Consider the following 21,164-nt stretch of genomic DNA (forward strand, 5'->3'; position numbering starts at 1 on the left):
TCAAAAAGAACCGTAAAATGGCACCTCCATACCAAAACAAATCTTTGGAAGGGTGGCACGAAGACAGCCCTTACTAAGCTCATTAAACAAAACAAAACATTTTTCACTTTGTTGAAAATTAATTTAACAAAGTAGCAGGAAATCTTGGCAGAAGATCTGGTTGCCCCTGCCTCAGGAAGCTGAGACTTGGTCATAGATTGTCCAGCAGCATTTATCAAAGCGTATATCAAAATCCACACAGAAATGGTTAAGTAAAAACAACAACCATGTCCTGCAATGGCCATCTCAGTCTGCAGACTTAAATCCCAAAACAAACCTGTGGTCTGAACTGAAGAGGGGGGTATCCCAAGGATCTGCATTATAGGAATCAACCACAGTCTCACATATCTTAAAAATGTGAGACTGTGGTTGATTCCATTGAATCAGTAATAAAGCACACTTTATTTTTGGAAAATAAAGCTTATGTCAATAGCTGTATTATTTATGTAGTAGTATTTTTTGTGCATATTTATCGAGGGCGCCAATAATTCTGGAGCCCACTGTATTTAAAAAAATAAATGCATTTAGCTGTATTCGTGACCTGGACCAAAAGTTAACACATTTACAGCTAAAATAAGAATGAAGTACAATTGAATGATGCTAAAAAAAGAAAAGAAAAGATTTGTTAGACATTTGCATTGCTGTGGCTTCTGGATATAATGATGTCAAAGTTTTGCAACAGTAATGAGACCAAATATGATTGTGAACTATGTTAGCCTTACATGGATCTTTCAGAAGTTCCACAGAATCCAGAAGGCTGCTGTGTCTGGGTTACTCACAGCAAGATGAAAAATATGACCATGAATAACACAAAAGGCAGACAACGTCCTTTAATTAAACAGGTTTCATATGATGTCACTAATTTACTGGAAGACTTCTCCTACCTCTAGACTGAGAATGCCAGTCCCATACATACCAGTGTGTACTGGCACCTACTGTGGCAACCATTACTTTCAGTTAACTCAACTGAATCAATGTTTTCTTGCTGAGACCTAAAAGACTATTAAGGAAACAATGCATAACTTTGGGGGGCACCATACCTGGGCAAGGATAATGATTTGTCTAATATGTAGCATAATGTGAAAAGACACTCTCAGCTACTTTAGCACAGCAGGTGCAAATGTATTTTCCCAGCAGAAAAAGCCTTTTAAAAGAAAAGAAACACAAGAAGTTAAATATCCCTGGAATGACTGAGTTCACACATGATGAAACCTGTTCTGCTGAAAAGTCATCTCCCTGAGAGAAAATGAATTAGTACTGTGCATGTGCATTGATGATTTACCCCATAGTGCTCCCTTTTTCAATGCATAAAAATAGCCTTGGATCATGAGCAGTTCCTTTTTTTCTCCACACTTTTCTCTTTCCATCACTTTGGTACAGGGTAATACTCATTTCAGCTGTCCATACAATTTCTTCCTAAATGCTAGTTTTTCACTGTACTTTTTAGCTACTGTAACTTTGCTCTTGAGCCTTAACAATGGTTTACATCTTGCAGTGAACAATCTGAGGTTATGCTGGTCTAGACTGGTGGTCGTATATTTTCATCATTGACAGTGGTATTTGTTTTGATTTTGTTGGTCCCCAGAAGGGCTTAAACAATGAAGGGGAGTGGGAAAGTACAGTAATAATTTTGTTTTAATTGAACATTGCATGAGATTGTAAATGTATTCCAATGCATTTGGAATACATTCTGTTTAAATTCAGTAATTTCAATATATTTTCCAAATGGGTTTGTCAAAAACCCAGACCCCACATCATGAAGGTATAATGACGTATTGGATAGAACTTTGACATCCCAGAGACCGGCCATTTTGAAAATACTGTGACGGAAACTGGTTTCTCATTGTTCACCCCTGTCCTTTGCACTGAGGCAGATCTACAGTCTCCTACATCCACATAATGCAGACATTCAGAACAGGTTTGAGAACTCATTGAGTGCATGTTGTGGCCTGTAGCGTAGTGGTTAAGGTAAATGACTGGGACGCGAAAGGTTTGTGGTTCTAATCCCGGTGTAGCCACAATAAGATCCGCACAGCCGTTGGGCCCTTGAGCAAGGCCCTTAACCCTGCATTGGTCCAGGGGAGGATTGTCTCCTGCTTAGTCTAATCAACTGTACATTGCTCTGGATAAGAGCGTCTGCCAAATGCCAATAATGTAATGTTGTAGGTGTCTGTTAGGGTTCAAGAACAAAAGAGGGATAACTTACCTGTTTACAAGATTAAGATGCATATGCGATGAAATAAAAAGGTGCTTTTCCTGTTATTCCTCTTCCCATCCATGATCAGTGCGGCCATGGGTAGGATCATATATATCAGATTCACTTACCGCTGGTATTACCATACAGATAAGCACATTTTTAAGGGCACCCAGTAATGCTGTTGTATTTCAAGCTGTGTCCTGAATCGAGTTGTGTCCCAGCTCGGAGAAACATTTTTTTAATATAAATATATCCTGAGAAATAGTCCCCTGCCTCACCTACAGCACAGTTTCAACTACTGCATATTATCAAGTTTAAAGTCAAATTTATCTTCTGCATTTGTTTTGCATTTTATTGTATATTTTTGGCTGAGAATTGTCAGTAATTTGTCATTACTGTACAATGCATTAAAAAATGCAAACATAAAATACTTAATTTTACTGTACTGTATTTTAACTAAATATGGGGTTTATTGGGGATTCAACCAGAACTTCCTTAATCACAGTAGAGAAGATGCTTTTTGCCATGAGGCTAGCTAGTACCATAGATCATCTTTGGCACTATGTTTGATTTTGTCTGGGGAAATTAAACGAACAAGTACAACAGAACCAGCTGTTTTGCATACAGAGCCTGTATAAAAAGGGCGATATGAAAATGTATCTTTTTGATCTGGCCATGTCACATTAGTCTGGGTAGGGTATTATTAATTGTTCATGCCATTAAAAAAAAATTCTATTCCATGAATGATATATCCCATTCTCTAAATCCTGTGTTAATTGTTCGTAATGCTGCAAGTAATCTTTGAAAGCATCCCAAAAAAAGCAGTGGAAATGATTTTGATGCAGCTGTTGAATAATTGAATACAAGCAATCATCCTGTAAGAGAATAAAAAAATACATTAACCATATCAGAAAGATGGTGAAATGAGTCCAAGGGCTGAAGCAACTCTCTGTGGGAATGTATATGAGTTTCCAAGCCGTTTCCTCCCTTCGTGAACACGTATTTTCAGTTGTGCTGTCAACCTCGGTGCAGAGTGCAGTGAGAACAACAGGAAATGATTATATGCTGATCAGCCCCCCTCTCTTCCCCCCACTGGGCTGCTTTGTCTTCACATGGAAAATTCCAGAAATGCCCTGCATGAATGCAAGTGTCAAAGAGCATGCCAAATTCCAACTTGAGTTAATCTTACATAGCATTTTATGGAAATATGTTTCCCTTCTGATAGGAGAGGTTACCAGGTTGCCATGCTAACCACCACACTAAATTAGCAGAGTGGTTATGTCACTCATGAGAATTACCTAAATAAGACATTTCTTAAAATGGAACCTGTTGAATGAAACAGATTTCATATTTCAACATTTTCAACATGTTCATCTTTTGGAAATTATTCACAAGGGTGCCTTGCACCAAGTTTGGTAACCACAGCAGCAGGCTTGTGCTGCTGTTTTCTGAAAGCATCACGAATGGTATTTGTAACGAGGAGGTGCGGAGAGCCAAGCGCGACTAAGGGTGATCCTAAATGAGCGAACACACAAAAGTGTCCGCCACCCAGACCCCGGGGAAATAGCAGAGACCGGGGTACAATCGGAGACAGCTCCGCACAAATAAGAGCCCCAAATAACGGCTCAAAAATGAAAGCTACCCATTAAAACCAGGGCGAAGAAATAACGAAAAACAGAGTGCATAAACGTGCACTCAACCCCCGAAACGGGGGGAAACCCAAAATAAACGTACAACCTAGTGTAAAATACTAGGCACAGAAAATAAAACACCAGGAGTCGCAGCTCCGGAAAAACTTAGAAATAAAAGTACATACCCGGGACACCCACGGACTCACACGAGCCGAAAAATAAAAGTAAACCAAGAAACTCAATCCCTAGGAAGGTGTTCGAGTAAGGCACACTGCCAGCGAGCAGAACCCCTTCCTTACCTATATTAATAATTCTCTTTTGCCAAATAGAACCAGGCTCAGAAAGAACCAAAACCCAGCACAATACCTGACTCAATTACCAGAGTCTACCGTGTGCGTATACCAGCTTGGGTGACAGAGCGTAAGTGTACACCGAAGCAACGACTGAAGGGGAATGAGAGCTTCAATACTCTCCAGAGGTAGGTACCTGGCTGATACTAATGACTACCAGGTGAAGGTAATAAAGCACCCCCCTGGTGGTCACAGCCGGTACTCCTTCCCAACCCTGACAGTATTTCCTGGTATGGCGTCTGTAACGGAATCGGTTAATACAGATTGTTTGTCACCTCTTCGTCTCCATCTCATTTTTTGCTTGTTAAATCAAGGTTGTGTTCTCGTTCTTAACAGTGGAGTTGAGATGGGTGCGTAGGGGGTTGGACCCAAAATGCACGACTCAGAAACAGGGGCGTAATAAGTCCTGTCAGGGCTTTATTCGGGGAATATCCAGAGAGCGTAGTCAAAAAACAAGCAATGTTCGTACACGTAAAATCCAGCCAAAACCAAAGTGCAGTACCGAGGGAGAAAGCAGTCTCGTAATCGGTACACCATGCAAAAAGTCCGGTAGCCAGGAAAGCTGTCAGTGGGGCAGAAGTACAGGCGGACGGTAGGCAGGCTCAGGGTTGATGACGGCGCAAGAGTCAAGACCGAAGTCTGCTCCGCGGGGCAAAAGCACAAAGACAGCAGGCAAAGTCGTGGTACAGGCAGGCAATGGTCAACAAAACAGAAGTCAATAATCTTTGGTCAATAAACAGGCTTGGATCGTAACGGGTAGACAATGGCTTGACCAAACCTCTAAAGAGGTGCACTGACAAACAGGAGGCAACAATTTCGCAAAGAAATGACGTGAAACTGAGCTTTATATGCAGGTGTAGACAGGTGTAGACAATTAGCTTGAGAGCAGTATGAGAATGGAAATCAGGTGTGGAGGATTGACAAGTTAACGAGGTAATTAGTAATCGTTAGTAATAAACCTATCCTGCCCTAGCGTTAGTAAATTAGTAAATGATATGCACAAGAAACGTTTAGGTAACATGAACACATGGTTAGAATGTTAGTATTACCCAATCCTGATCTAAAGTTAGTAGATTAGTAAGAAGACAAGGGAAATTGAGTGACAGAAAGGGAGAGAGAGAAAGCAGGAATGCAAGATTTGCAGAAAGACACGAAAAAGTGTATGCTAATCAGTACAACATAACATGAAACATAAATTGTGACAAAAGTTTGCAAAATTATGACATAAACTGTATTACGTGACATGACAAGACTAACATAATACTTGACATGACAATAACATAACCAAGACAATAACTAAACATAAAACATGACATGAGAAGCATGAAACGTGACAGGATTGAGAAATTGCTTTTCCACCACTATATGTATGGCATTCCCAGTCTTGATATATGTCCTTTTGATTTAGCGTGGCTGTTATCAAGGATGCAGACAATATATTTTCAAATAAGAGTAAGCGTCATATAGGTGCTTGGTGCACCTTAAACGCTACTTCATGTTTCCTTTTCTGTCATTCTAAATGCATCTTCACTAAAATATTGATAGCAAATGGTCATATAACACATATTGGTGCACTGTATGGTCATGTTTACAAGTGATAATTGTACAGCGCTTTGGATAAAGGCGCAATATAAATGCCAACCATTTACCATTTACCATAATGGTAGTGAGATGAACATTATAGTTCCATTCAGCAGAAGGGTGTGGAGAGGGAGAGATCAGACAGCACCTCATGCCCTGATACTGATAGGGGCCAGACAGGACTGTGTAAGGGAGACCATGCCTGACTGCTTTCTCACCAGCCAGACCCTCAGTGCACTTGTGCTGATGCACATTAAAGTTCTCATCATATAGAAATCGATAGCTGGCAGTCAGCGCACGGCTCTGGCCTTCAGCCTATTCTCCAGTCCTGCTACAGATTAATGAGCATCAACTGCTCTGACAAAGGGCAAAGTAAAATCTACCATGAACTGGGAATGACATTTTATCAGTTTAATTTCGTTTTATTAGTTTTATTATTTATTCTCTTCTAATTTCACCTAAAGTGGTCTTGCTACTTAACTTTTTAATGTTAAAAAAACAAACATTGTGTCTTTTGGATTAGAATTATAACAAAAACAATTATTTAAAAAGGCATAATTGAGAAGATTTGTTTATGTTATGACATGTCAAATACCAGGTAAAATATAAATGTAGCTTGTTATTTATTTAGCTTGATGTCTTTTTGTAAGGTTATTTAATCATAACAATCTAATTTAAAATATTTGGCCTTATACTTTGCACATCTGTATTCATTATTAATGTCAAATAAATGACAGATTATAGTCTTATAATATTTTATAATATCGCGTTACCACTATGTTACCACTTACCACTATGTTATGCAATTAGGAAAGTCCTTCAATGTACAATATGTATGTCTTTATGTTTGTGTGATTGCATTATTAAGCTTAAGCTATATTGATTGTTACTTAATATATAACAGTACTCAGATATGGATGTAAGTTGCTCTTGCTTGTTGACCAAGGGCAGAGATCGGGGTCACAGGGTTGGTGGGACAGCAGTTGACTTTGTACAGCATTTGCAGACATTGTAATGGAAATACACAGAGAATTGAGAAAAGATAGCATCCACATTAAGTATGAAGAACCATACTTAAGGTCTCAGCGTGAGAAAGCTAAGACTAGAGAGCATGTTGCATGCCCTTTGGGAGGAAATTAATGTTTTCAGCTGACAGATAAAATGAATGAACGTGATATCTGTTCAGGCAATACAGGGGTGAGGGTGACAGCCATCTCTGGACCCCATATTTGTGAAAAGGCCTTTTTTTGAAATATGCACCAACCATTTGACTTCCTAATTGAATTGAATTATTGCATAATTTCTGCCAGCTTTGAAGAGTTTACATATTCATACTTTGAAACAGCACAGGTAAGTAAATATTATAATTAAAGTACATGTAAATAGAAAGGTCTTCACTGCAGATATCTATTTCTGAATACCAAAGCTGGGGCGTAATGACATTAAAAATAGAATTCAAAAGGCAATCAGCATTGAGCCTCCTCTTCTACAAAAACAGCGTCACCGGCAGATACAATAATGCTTCATCATAACTGAGAGCTTTATAATGAAGATGGAGAAAGACAATACTTGTCCAACTCTCAAGTTTCATTTTGCCTTGTCTTTGAGTTCGAAAGACAGTATATTGGCAAGGGTTGCCACTAATTAAATCAAAGTACAGCCCCTTTGTCCTTTGTTCCTGTTTGCAAAATAAATTATCTGTCTTATATAGCTTGCACAGTCTGGCACTGTGGAAGCGGATGCCTTCTCATTGCTGTGATGAATATTTATTTGACAAAAGAAAAGAGTCATAACTGCAGTATGTATTATCATCATTACAACAGATTCCTGCCTCATCAAAAGTTTTTTAAAGAAATGGTTCTCGTATTACGGAAGGCAGATGTGTCAAAAAACAGCATCACCAGCCATGAGATATGTCACTGAAGTATAAAGTAGTAAATGCTTCATTATCATGCATACCTTACATTACTTACATACCTTAATACATAAGAGATGTACTGTAGTATGTTAGTTTTTGTAATAATGTGCAAATAATTGGAAATTCATTCACATCTGTGTGAGGTTGAGGAGGTGCGGAGAGCCAGGTGCGACTAAGGGGGTGACCCCTTGTAAGCGGACCCACAAACGAGCCCGCCACTAAGACCCCGGGGGGGTAGAGGAGACAGCACTGTACACGGAGACAACTCCGCACAAATAAAAGAAAGAGCCCCAAATAACGGCTCAGGAAATAAAAACTACCCTCCAAAACCAGGGCGAAAATCACAAACGAAAAATGAGTGCGTAAAGGCTAGCACTACTGCCCGGACCGGGGAAAACCCAAAATAAAAGTACAACCCAGTATAAAAGACTGGGCTAACGAAAATAAAGACTCAGGAGTCGCAGCTCCGAAAAAACACACAAACCAAAATACAAAATACCGGGGACAACGTCCCTCACCCACGGACTCACACGAGCCGAAAACAAAACGAAACCAAGAACCAAAGAACCTACAGGAAGGCGGCTGCAGTGTACACACACTAACGTGCAGACCCCTTCCTTACCTTTTCTGAACACTGAACCAGCACAATACCTGACTCGAATGCTGAGTCTTACCATGTGCTAATACCGGCTAGGTGGCAGAGCGAACAGTGACACCGAAGCGGAGACTGAGGGGAAATGAGGGCTTTAAATACCTTCAGGAGGTAGACATCAAGTAGGCACTAACGACCACCAGGTGAAAGTAATAAGCCCCCCTGGTGGCCACCATCAGTACTACCTCCAACCCTGACAGGACCCCCCTTCTAAGGAGCGGCCCCAGACGCTCCTTCAGCCCCCCGCCTGCGGAACTCATGGATGAGTTCTGGATCCAGAATGTTCCTAGTGGGAACCCAACAGCGCTCCTCAGGACCATAGCCCTCCCAGTCCACAAGGTACTGTCTACCCCTGCCCACGCGACGCTCAGCCAGGATGCGGCGCACCGTGTAGGCCGTACCCCCGTCAACTAACCGTGGAGGCGGTGGAGGAACCTCCGCCGGGGCCAGCACGCTGGTGAGCACCGGTTTAAGGCGTGAGATGTGGAAGGTGGGGTGGATCCTCATGGACCGGGGCAGTTGGAGTCTCATAGTAACTGGGTTGATCCTTTTAACAATACGGAATGGACCCACGTAGCGGGGGGCGAGCTTCCGCGACTCCACTCGCAATGGCAGATCGCGAGTGGACAGCCACACCCTCTGCCCTACCCTGTAGGCAGGGGCCGACCGGCGATGTCTGTCGGCCAGTCGCTTCTGGGTAGCAGTAGCCCGTAGGAGTGCCGCCCGTACTTTTATCCAGGTGCCTCGGCACCGCCGAACAAAAGCCTCCGCGGAGGGCACCTCGGCCCCCTTCTCCAGTTCCGGGAACAATGGCGGCACGTACCCAAATTGAGCCTCGAAGGGTGAGAACCCGGTGGAGGCGTTGCGCAGAGTGTTGTGTGCGTACTCGGCCCACGCGAGCTGACGACTCCAGGACGTGGGGTTGGCCGCGGCTAAGCATCGCAGTGTGTTCTCAAGCGTCTGGTTAGTGCGCTCCGTCTGCCCGTTGGTCTCAGGATGAAAGCCCGAGGACAGACTTACTGAGGCCCCTAACAAGGCGCAGAACACACTCCAAAACCTAGATGCGAACTGGGGTCCGCGGTCGGACACCACGTCCTGGGGCAGACCATGTAGTCTGAAGACGTGGTCGACTACTAACCTTGCGGTCCCCGCCGCCGACGGTAGTTTCGGTAGTGCCACAAAATGAGCCGCCTTAGAAAATCGGTCAACCACTACCAAGATCACCTTATTGCCATCAGATGACGGCAACCCCGTAATAAAGTCAAGGGCCACGTGACTCCACGGACGTCTCGGGACCGGTAAGGGACGTAATAGCCCTGAGGGAGGTTGGTGCGATCCCTTACTACGGGCACAGACTGGACACGCGGCCACAAACTCCCGAACGTCCTTTTCCATCCCGGGCCACCAGAACCGCCTTGACAAGAAGTCCTTAGTGCGGTGAACCCCGGGATGCCCTGCCAGCCGTGAGGCATGTCCCCACTGCAGTACCTGAGACCGAACCCCCGCGGGCACGAAAAGGCAATGAGGTGGACCCCCTCCTGGATCCGGCTCGAGGCGCAACGCTCCTCGCACCGCCGCCTCCACCTCCCAAACCACTGGCGCCGCTATTTGCTCCTCAGGGATGATAGGTTGAGGAGTGTGCTCCCTGTCAGTGTTATCAAACACCCTGGAGAGGGCGTCGGGTTTTGTGTTTTTGGAACCGGGACGGTAGGTCAGGGTAAATGAAAAGCGTGCAAAAAATAGGGCCCAGCGGGCCTGCCGCGAGTTCCGTGTCTTGGCCGTCTGTATGTACTCTAAATTTTTGTGGTCAGTCCATACAGTGAACGGGTGTTCCGCCCCCTCCAGCCAGTGACGCCACTCCTCCAGAGCTAACTTGACCGCCAGCAGTTCCCTGTCTCCCACGTCGTAATTTCTCTCGGTCTGGGACAAGGACCGAGAAAAAAACGCACAGGGATGCACTTTTTGGTCTAGGGGAGACCGTTGGGAAAGAACGGCGCCCACCCCCAGCTCGGAGGCATCCACCTCCACAATAAATGGGCGCGAAGGATCTGGGGTTATTAAGATGGGTTCCGTGCAAAACCTCTCTTTTAACTCCGCGAACGCCGCTTCCGCACGAGAGTTCCACACAAAGCGCGCTGGCACCGTCTTCTTGGTAAGCGCAGTGATGGGCGCAACCACCGTGCTAAAACCTCTGATAAAACGGCGATAAAAATTTGCAAACCCTAAAAACCTTTGAACCTGCTTTATTGACGCAGGAGTAGGCCAGTTCTTAACAGCCGCTACCTTAGTTGGGTCCATTTCAATTCTCCCCTCAGACACAATAAACCCAAGAAAAGACACGGTATTCGCGTGAAAAATGCATTTCTCCGCCTTGACAAATAGGCGAGCCTCCAAAAGACGTGTGAGGACCTGGGTCACGTGCTGAATGTGTTCGGTGAGATTGTTGGAGAATATTAAAATATCGTCCAGGTAGACGAACACAAATTTCTCCAACATCTCCCTGAGCACATCATTCACCAGCGCCTGAAATACTGCGGGGGCGTTAGTGAGACCGAACGGCATGACTAGATATTCGTAATGCCCTGTGTGGGTATTAAACGCCGTTTTCCACTCATCGCCCTCGCGTATGCGTACAAGATTGTACGCATTACGGAGGTCGAGTTTAGTAAAGACCGATGCAGATTGCAGGCGCTCAAACGCGGAGTTCATTAGCGGTAGGGGATACCTATTTTTACGGGTTATCGTATTCAACCCTCTATAATCTATGCAGGGTCTCAGGCTCCCGTCCTTTTTCTTCACAAAAAAGAACCCGGCCCCCGCTGGTGACGTAGATGGTCTAATAAACCCGTTAGCTAATGCCTCGCGAATGTATTCGTTCATAGCTTTGCTCTCCGGTGCCGACAACGAATACAACGACCCCCTAGGTGGAGATGTTCCAGGGAATAACTCAATGGCACAGTCATAGGGTCGGTGCGGTGGTAACGTAGTGGCTCGCTGTTTGCTAAACACCTCCGCTACCTCCCTATATTCCCTGGGAACGTTCTGCGGGCGAGGAAACGCAATCGCCCCTATCATCCGCCCCTCATCTCCACTGTCAGAGCCCTGCACGGATCTCTCAGAGTCCCAGTCGGTGACGTCACTGACCTCCCCCTCGTCCACGGGGGGACTCCAGTCACAGACGGAGTCCCATTCCAGACTCTCCGCCTGCTCATCCGATACCTGAGGACTAGCCTGAACGCTGGGGAACTCCCTAGCCTCCCCCTCGTCCCCCTCGGAGTCTATATCGGTCTCTACGGGTGGAGCTGCGGGAGTGTGCGTCTGCTCAGAGTGATTAGCGCACTGCGGGCCCCACCGGGACACCGGATTGCTCCGGTCTCCCCAGTTTATTTGGGGTTGATGTTTTATTAACCACACGTGACCTAGTACAATCGGGTACGCCGGAGACTCCACCAAAAAAAAAAAAATGCGCTCCCGGTGCCCCAGAAACGGAATCCGCATTACCACCCGCTCAGTCATCTGACGCACAACCCCGGACCCCAACGGACGACCGTCCAGCGCCGTGATGGATTGGGGCTGTGGCAACGACCGAACCGGCAGTCTGTGGTGTTTCGCCCACTGTCGGTCGATAAAATTGTCAACTGCCCCGGAATCAATAAAGGCGTCTGCCCTAACTCCACCCCCCTTCCACGTCAAGTTGATGGGGAGAAACGTGCGAAAGCTGATACCTCTCACCAGTCCCACTAGTGCCTTTCGCTCCACTAGTGGGACTGCGCTTTTCCCTTCAGGTCGGGGCAGTTTCTAACTAGGTGCCCAGGCCGCCTACAAAAGAAACACAATCCCTCTTTCCAGGGACGTTTCTTAGGGCGCACCAGATTAGCGCTGTCCACCTGCATAGGTTCCTCCCCTGTGTGTGTGTCTTGTCCCCCCACCGTACTGACAGCCTTGCCTGGAGAGGACGGAATAGGCCAGTTGAACTGACCTCCCTTGCCCGCTCTCTCCCTCGCCCGTTCACGAACCCGGTTGTCAATGCGGATAGCCGCGGATATTAGCGCGCCTAAACTCCCCGGTGGCTCCATGGTGGCCAGGGCATCCCGGACTGGGTCAGATAACGCGCTAGTGAACAAGGTTATGAGCGGGTCGTCTGCCCACCCCGTCTCACCTGCCAGAGCCTGAAACTCAACAGAAAACTCGGCAACACTCCGGGCACCCTGCTTTATCCATGTTAACCGAGATGCCGCCTCTCTACCCGTGATGTCGTGGTCAAAGACACGCGTCATCTCCTGCATTAGGAGCTGGGAGTCATTCATGAGGGGAGCCTGACCACGAATCAGCGGGTCTGCCCAGGCCAGAGCCGTCCCCGTCAACAGCGATAGAATGAACGCTACCCGAGCATCCTCCGTGGTAAAACGTGAGGGTTGAGATTTAAAAAAAAATGAGGCACTGGGAGAGGAACCCCCTACATTTCCCTGCCTCGCCACCATACCGTAAAGGGAGCTGGAGCTTGGGCTCCCTAACCACCGGTGTAATGGGTTGGTAAGTAGGAGTGGTTACTTGGGGGGGAAGGGACGATTGGGAGGTGTCAGAGATGGGTGCGGGTGTTGGAGAAGACCGAAACTCGCTGGCTAATTGCCGGAACGTCTCGGCGAGTCCGAACAATACCTCCTGCTGTTGGTCTAACCTAGTTAATATCTCATCCTGCCGTTGAAATACCCTGGGTTGCTGCTCGGCAGTGGCAGTTTGTTGTGCACGCAACATCAATAATTCCTGCTCCTGCCTAACCAGAGCAGCCTGCTGGGCGGCTACAACCGCCTCCAGAGGAGAATCCCCTCCCACACTAGTCGCTGGCCTCTCCATGGTGGCTTCGGTGTTCTGTGCGGTTGCGGAGGTGCGGAGAGCCAGGTGCGACTAAGGGGGTGACCCCTTGTAAGCGGACCCACAAACGAGCCCGCCACTAAGACCCCGGGGGGGTAGAGGAGACAGCACTGTACACGGAGACAACTCCGCACAAATAAAAGAAAGAGCCCCAAATAACGGCTCAGGAAATAAAAACTACCCTCCAAAACCAGGGCGAAAATCACAAACGAAAAATGAGTGCGTAAAGGCTAGCACTACTGCCCGGACCGGGGAAAACCCAAAATAAAAGTACAACCCAGTATAAAAGACTGGGCTAACGAAAATAAAGACTCAGGAGTCGCAGCTCCGAAAAAACACACAAACCAAAATACAAAATACCGGGGACAACGTCCCTCACCCACGGACTCACACGAGCCGAAAACAAAACGAAACCAAGAACCAAAGAACCTACAGGAAGGCGGCTGCAGTGTACACACACTAACGTGCAGACCCCTTCCTTACCTTTTCTGAACACTGAACCAGCACAATACCTGACTCGAATGCTGAGTCTTACCATGTGCTAATACCGGCTAGGTGGCAGAGCGAACAGTGACACCGAAGCGGAGACTGAGGGGAAATGAGGGCTTTAAATACCTTCAGGAGGTAGACATCAAGTAGGCACTAACGACCACCAGGTGAAAGTAATAAGCCCCCCTGGTGGCCACCATCAGTACTACCTCCAACCCTGACAATCTGCTGTGTTCTGTACTACAGTCTCTGAGGAGGGCTAAGACTGAAAGCCCCATTGCATTCAAAATTGCATTCTGTGGGAATGTGTTTTTCACAGTATAAAGCTAAGCAGGTCCTTTCATATATACTGTATATTCATATACTCACAGTGTGGAGCAAGTTGACAATGGAATGGAATGGAGTAGAATGGAAAAGGAGTCTGCCATGATCCATGCTCGTGGTCTGGTGCTATTTAACAGACATGGTTTCTGATTAGCATAATGTTGCTAATTAAAGTAAGGTGTATTAATACAATTATTTTCAATTCCATAAATTTGCGGTCAGTGTGCAGGGGGAAGCCAGACCGAGTGTATGTATGTGTATGCAAGAGAGAGAGAGGGAGACATAGTGTCTGTGTGTGTTTTGGTGTCCACTTGGAGTACGCTAAACACAAGCCACCCACTAAAAAATAAGGGCAGGGAACCCTCTCCCAGTCTTCTCTGCTTTTGGAATTAACTATCAGTAATGCTGTTCTCGGTCTTAATTGTGCTCTCAAAGCCATATAAATGGGAATTACGTTTTCCCGTTATTGTCTTTGATCACTATGCTGTGCAGATGCCTGGCTTGGACTGCCGTACCTTTTGGAACAGAGAAAGTCAATTGAAGAAAGGTGAACAGTGCTTAACAGATTGAGGTAGCATACTGCAGTATATCCCCCCAGTTTCTGCCTATATAAACATTCAATATTTTTATAGTATTGCTTTTATTGTCTTGTTGAATTTGTTCATAAGTTTCCAAGCAGGTGTTCATTCTGTTCTATACCCCTATTAGGCTATCAATTTCCCTGTTTCTATGGATATTTCAGCAGAATGTGACATTTTTACATCTATTTATAACATTTTCTAATTAATATGAATCTTTGTTTTTTTTTCCTTTAGTGTACCACAAACAGAAATGTACCATGGCAACATGATCGTGATAGCTTTTTGTGTTTCGTATAATTGTGTGGTCTTCACAAATTGCCTTAGCAGGTGACAGCAAGCACACCCTCAAGGGTCCTTGTTGTGTCAGCTTATCCTTGTTGATGCTGTGACAGGTTCTGACTCAGCTTAGCCTGGCTTGTCAGATGATATTTGTTCTGATTTGAGCATATTCCTGATGGATCAGACATATGGGCTTCTGTGCACGGGGGGAGGTGAGTCACTGTAGTTACAGTATGGTTCCTTGGCTCTATGGTGATGCACAGAGCATGGGTCTCACTTCAACCCAAGATAAGCTAACATGGTTTTTCTTCTAGCATTCTCTCTATAAAACTCAGGACATGTCATGTCCTGTCTTAGATCTCTAACTTTGAATTTTCATTGCTTGAACAACATGGGGATTTTTCAGCCTGCTGCTCTCATCTGCTGAACTGGTAATGGAATTATTTGCATGTTTACTCATAGCCAAATGTTTCACCTCAATAGTTATTCTTAGTAGACAGTATAGTATATACTGTTTTGAGTTGGGAACATGCCTCATAACCACTGCAGGCACACATGTATACACAAAGGGCCCAACCAGTGCCCAAGCTCTGTCTGAAAGTCTGTGCATGGACCTGACTGTAGGTATAACTATATATTCTGGGATACAGTTATGTTTTGTGGTTATGTAAATTCAGTGCCTCCTTTAGGTTTTCACTGCAACTAATAATGTTTTACTTTGTTGTGTTGAAAAGTCAATTTAAAATTTATTTCAATAGGATTTTATCTTTCCAAGTAACTCTCTGGATCACTGGCAAAGGCTCATATAGAGAGAAATAAACATATGTGATAGAAATGTAAGCTTGTGATCAGCTGAAAAATGCCAATCTTGAAAAGTGGCTGTTGTTTCCTGTTTGATGAATCCAAAGTTTTACAAGTGAATTAAAAGGATTATGTTGCACTAAACATGTTCTCATTTTTTAATTACTGCCAAAAATGTCAAATCTGTTAATATAGCAGTATCTGCACAAGATGAAATGCTCATTAAAGGAATACTGTGGAAGAGTTGCCAGTTACTTTGCACTAGTTAGTTATTCTTACATATTTTAATGTGATCTTTGATGAGAAAACAGTCATTCAGTAGATTATTTAATACTTACTTTCTCTATGTCATTGGCTTCTCAGCTCTGAATGTATTGCTTTTTTACATTTTCATATTTTTCTTTGTGATCATATTTGAAATATGTTTATATAATAATGGGCTGTGTCCAAAATTAATAATGATAACATTAGAAGACCCTTCAATAGTTTACGGGGACCTCTGTCAATAACAAAGCCATGCCATTATTTTCTTAATTTGATTCAAATTAAAAAAGAATTGACTGGTTATGTCAATGGAGGCTGTTTAAAAGCAAATAGCTAAGAACTAACTAATCTGCATCTATATTTGCCCATAAAGCTTTTTTGTTTGTCCTCAGATTATTATCATCTGTTGCATTATGTATTGCAACTCATACATACACTCACTGAGCACTTTATTAGGAAACGTTTTACTTTGTTACACCTATTATTAATGTGATTATCTAATCAGCCAATTGTGTGGCAGCAGTGCTATGCATACAATAATGTAGATACAGCTCAGGAGCTTCAGTTAATCATCATCACATCAACCATCAGAATGGGGAAAATTTTGACATTGACCATGGAATGACTGTTGGTGGCAGACAGGGTGGTTTGAGTATCTCAGAAACTGCTATATCCTGGGATTTTAATGTACGCTAGTCTCTAGAGTTTGCAAAAAACTAAAGAGAATCCAGTGAACAGCAGTTCTGCAGACTTGTTAATGAGAGAGGTCAGAGGGCCAGACTGGTCAAAGCTGACAGGAAGGTGACAGTAATGCAAATAACTGCACATTACAACAGTGGTATGCAGAAGAGCAACTCTGAACACACAACACATCCTAATTCTAAGTGGATAGGCTACAGCAGTCAAAGTCTAAAAAATAAGTCAAATAAATAGCTAATAAAGTGCTTGGTGAATGAATATTCTATCTACAGCACAATTTCTCAGGCTCACGCTTAAACTAAAGTTTTACAGAAGGAATGTTACTCCATCTTTTGCAGTTTGGAAGAATCAATGGCTTTATGCAAAAACTTTTATTTTGGCACTGGCCTCTGTACCCATCAGTGGAACCTCAGTGGAAGGCCTCAACTCGATGACAGCAGATCCTATTATGATATTTAGCAGAATAATTAAAGATGAGCTGATTTGCAGCTCATACATCAGGCGCTTCAGGGGGATATGGTGCATGCATAAACAGTGTTGTGTGAACTCTCAGCCATTTGTTTCCTAATGTGCCATTTGTTATTCTGTCCATGGGTAGAGTTTGTGTACAGCCCCCTGGAAAGAATAAACAAATTGGCTAATGTTGTTACAGGTCTTCAGTTGCAGAGATGGCCCAAAGTCAGAGAGACACTTTAGAGAAACACAAGATGACTACCTGACACCCGGTGTACTGTTGCTGTGACACTGTTCTGCCTTGCGCACACACTCCGCCGTGGGTCAAGTAAGGATACAATGTGTACAAATGGTGGGGATGTGCTCTTTCGCCCACTATGATATTTCTTCATTGTTTTTGCTTCTTCACCTGACAGATGAGAAAAAATATTGCATTGATGAAGAGTTAATGAACTTTTCCAATGTATTTTTATATTTTATTTATCATGTTTATTTGAACTGATTCCAATAGGTTTTGACAGTGGCTGGAATCATTAGGTATATAAAAAGTAGTTAACTTTAAAATTGTCATTTGATTTGTTAAATTACATTAAATATATTGAGTAAAGGATTTAATATTAAATATTGTCTGGGTATTTACTCCAATCTTGGTTAATTGTGAAGGCTTAACTTTTCAATGGTCTAAATCAAACACATTACAGAAAGAGAATAGACTGGAAACTGCAGTGCAGTGCTCTAAAACAGAATAAAATGTCATCATTTAGAATACCTGTACCATGGGATAGAAGCAGGTTTGACAATTTAATGACATTTAAATTACACATTTCTATTGATCCACACAAGTATCAGATTAGTTATTTAATTATAAAATCATTCCTTGAAGAACAATTATTCATTCCCAATTTGAAGTAATTTCCCTTATGTCATTCCTTATATCATTAAAATGGTTTAAACTCCTTTGGGTTCTGAACAGTTTATTGAACCAGATGAGTGGCTTGTTTTGGACACCTTAGTCACAAAGTCCTGCATTCTTTATGTCATATGCAACATTATTTTCATATATATTAAAAATTGATGTCTATAAATACAACATACATAGGTTTAGGTACAGCTATGTACTATAAATATAGTAATATGCCATCTACACTCACTGAGCACTTTATTAGTTAGACCTGTACACCGGCTTGCAACTGAATGCATAAGAGCACGCAGACATCATCAAGAGGTTCAGCTGTTTTTCCAACCAAATGTCAGAATGGGAAAGAAAGTGATCTAAGTGACTTTCACGGTGGAATGATTATTGGTGCCAGACAGGGTGGTTTGAGTATCTAAAAAACTGCTGATCTCCAGGGATTTCCACGTATGACAGTCTCTAGAGTTTTCCGAGAATGGTGACAACATCCAATGAGCAGCAGTTCTGTGGGCGAAAATGCATTATTAGAGAGAGAGGTCAGAGGAGAAAGGCCAGACTGGTCAAAGCTGACAGCAGAGTTGTAGTTCTCGAGACCGGGTCTCAAGATCAGGATCATGTGCTCTCGGTGTCATCTTGGGCTTGGATCAAGTTTGTCTTGGTCTCAGATATTGGTTTGTAAGCTAATACTAGTCTAGTAAAGATTCTGCAAAATAAATCAATAATAATCCATTAAAAATACATAAAGAATGCCATTGAAACAAATCACTAATATAGCTATTGTAAAAGGTATACACACTATTATATTCCCAGTCTCAGAAAAGTCTCGATCTCAAGTCTTTGTCTTGAACTCAGTCTTGACCACCTTAGGTCTTGGGTTTGACTCAATCTCGATGAGGACTGGTCTTGGTCTTGTCTTGGTCTTGACAGGTGTGGTCTTGACTACAATTCTGACTGACAGGAAGGTGACAGTAGCACAATTTCTTGAAAACATACTGATTATACACAAAATACCTTAGAAGGAATTTTCATTTTGTGAAGTGCAAGTTGAAATTATATTGCAGATGTAGACAGTGAGGGTTGTAAGGACAATCCATTCATTTCTAACAACTTGTCATGTTAAGCAGGTTAAAATACTTACATACTGTACAGTACTCTAAGCAGTAACTCTCTTTCCATTGACAACTCTTAAAAGTACAGTTTTTTTAAACCTTTGTTTTTGAGAACTTACTTTTAGCAAGCAATCTACTAGTAGAATATAACAATTCTTAGGCCATGTCAGGATGATTTATTTTCTTTGAAATTTACATTTTACAGAATAAGAAATAAAAATAATATATTTACAGAACAATAAAAACAGAGGGAGGCAACTTTGCACTTTGCTATTCTGAGTGCACCACTGCAGGTACTGCATTAATCTATATACTGTATTGACTTTTGTTTGTCGTACAGTATTAGGGTTTGCCATTGCATAGGACAGTGAGAGAAAAATTCCCCTTCTGGGAAATGAAGTCATTGGCATTTTGATTGATGAATGAACCATTTTGCCATTGCCTGGTGGGTGGCAAAGGTGTTGGAACTGGATTGCCCAGGTTTACAGCCTGCACTGTCATCTGCAAATAAAGTGCACTGTAAGCTTTGCCATGAAAGTAAGGAGCTGGAGGAAGTACATTTATTTGTATCATTACAGTTTTATTCCTTTCACACACAGCATTTTTTTCTATACACACATCACACCAATAACAACACTAAACTACACATTCCACTCTTGAAATATTCAAAATGAAGGCAAAAAATTATCATTCATGAAGCTCAGAGTCTTGAGAGATTGTGCAAATAGGGAGCAGACCAACCATTTTCAGGGAAAATCATGTTTCGATCAAATATGTTGCCTAATTCAATATTCATAGAGCATATGACAATTAATTAATGGAATCATTAAACAATAGCAATAGTAATACTATCTATAGCAAAGTAAGTACTGTATGTAAATGCCTACTTCAGTATCTCTGAGTTCTGAAACCTTTGTGGACCACTGTGCAATATATTTTACTATACTTCCACTTTCCCTCAGCTAACAAGCTTTAATTGAACTAAAATTGATACAGATTTTGCATCACTCATTCTATTTCTTACAATTCATATCTGTCATGCTTTAATACACATCATATACTGCAATGCGGTATCTGAAATGCCAAGTGTGTTAAGAACTATTTAGATTGCTTAGCTTGTTGCCTGCAGCCGCAGAAGCACTATGCAGACCAATCCACTCAAAGATGGAAAAGACAAAGTGCAGCTCTTCTGTGCAGTAGGTGACGATAAGTATAAGTGCTTAAGAGTGAATAATAGTTGCAGAATATTTCCATTAACATTTCTTTGGGGTTTCACTGGTTTTATTACAAGTTTAATTTTGTCATTTTGAGACCAAGCAAGTTCTATAAATAAACGTTCACCGCAATAAACCCATGTATAGCTGAAATATTCTATGAAAAATTTAGCATGATGCTTTTAATATTTTTGCAGAATGTTTGCAGAAATTAAGCAGATTGCACAAACTTTTTTTCACAGAATTGATATATATGATATATATACATATATACAGTAATTATCTGGGACTCCTATCCCCCCCATCAAGACCATTCAAGATCAAGTTTTCATGTTATGCAGACTTCCTGGATTATGAACCATCTCTCACCATGAATTACTCTATACCCAGTTCTGTACCCAGATGAAATTATTTTAAAAAAATTATTTTATTAATTTAATCAGGAAATGGATGGGCTACATGCTAGTGTTGCGTCTAGCATTTATTAGATAGACAAACAAGATGTAAGCTTCTGTGCACTGCCAGATTTAACCTGTTGTAAATTAACTAATCAGTTCTGGAAACAGTTAAAATCAGTTCACTAGCTTGCTAGTTGAATGCAATTTTCAAAATTCTGAATGTACATGTAGCATATAGTCAAGACAATCGGCAATAAACAAGAAAAGACAATAAAATGTTCAATTTCTACTACTTGTGAGCATTTTCTGTTGTACTACATATTTTATCCTGGTAAGAAAAGCAAACTCCAGCATCATCTAAATTGGCAGAATTACTACTGCTTTCATTTTATAAGGCTAC

This window comes from Conger conger, chromosome 11 (assembly GCF_963514075.1).
Source record: "Conger conger chromosome 11, fConCon1.1, whole genome shotgun sequence".
In the NCBI taxonomy this organism is placed as follows: Eukaryota; Metazoa; Chordata; class Actinopteri; order Anguilliformes; family Congridae; genus Conger; species Conger conger.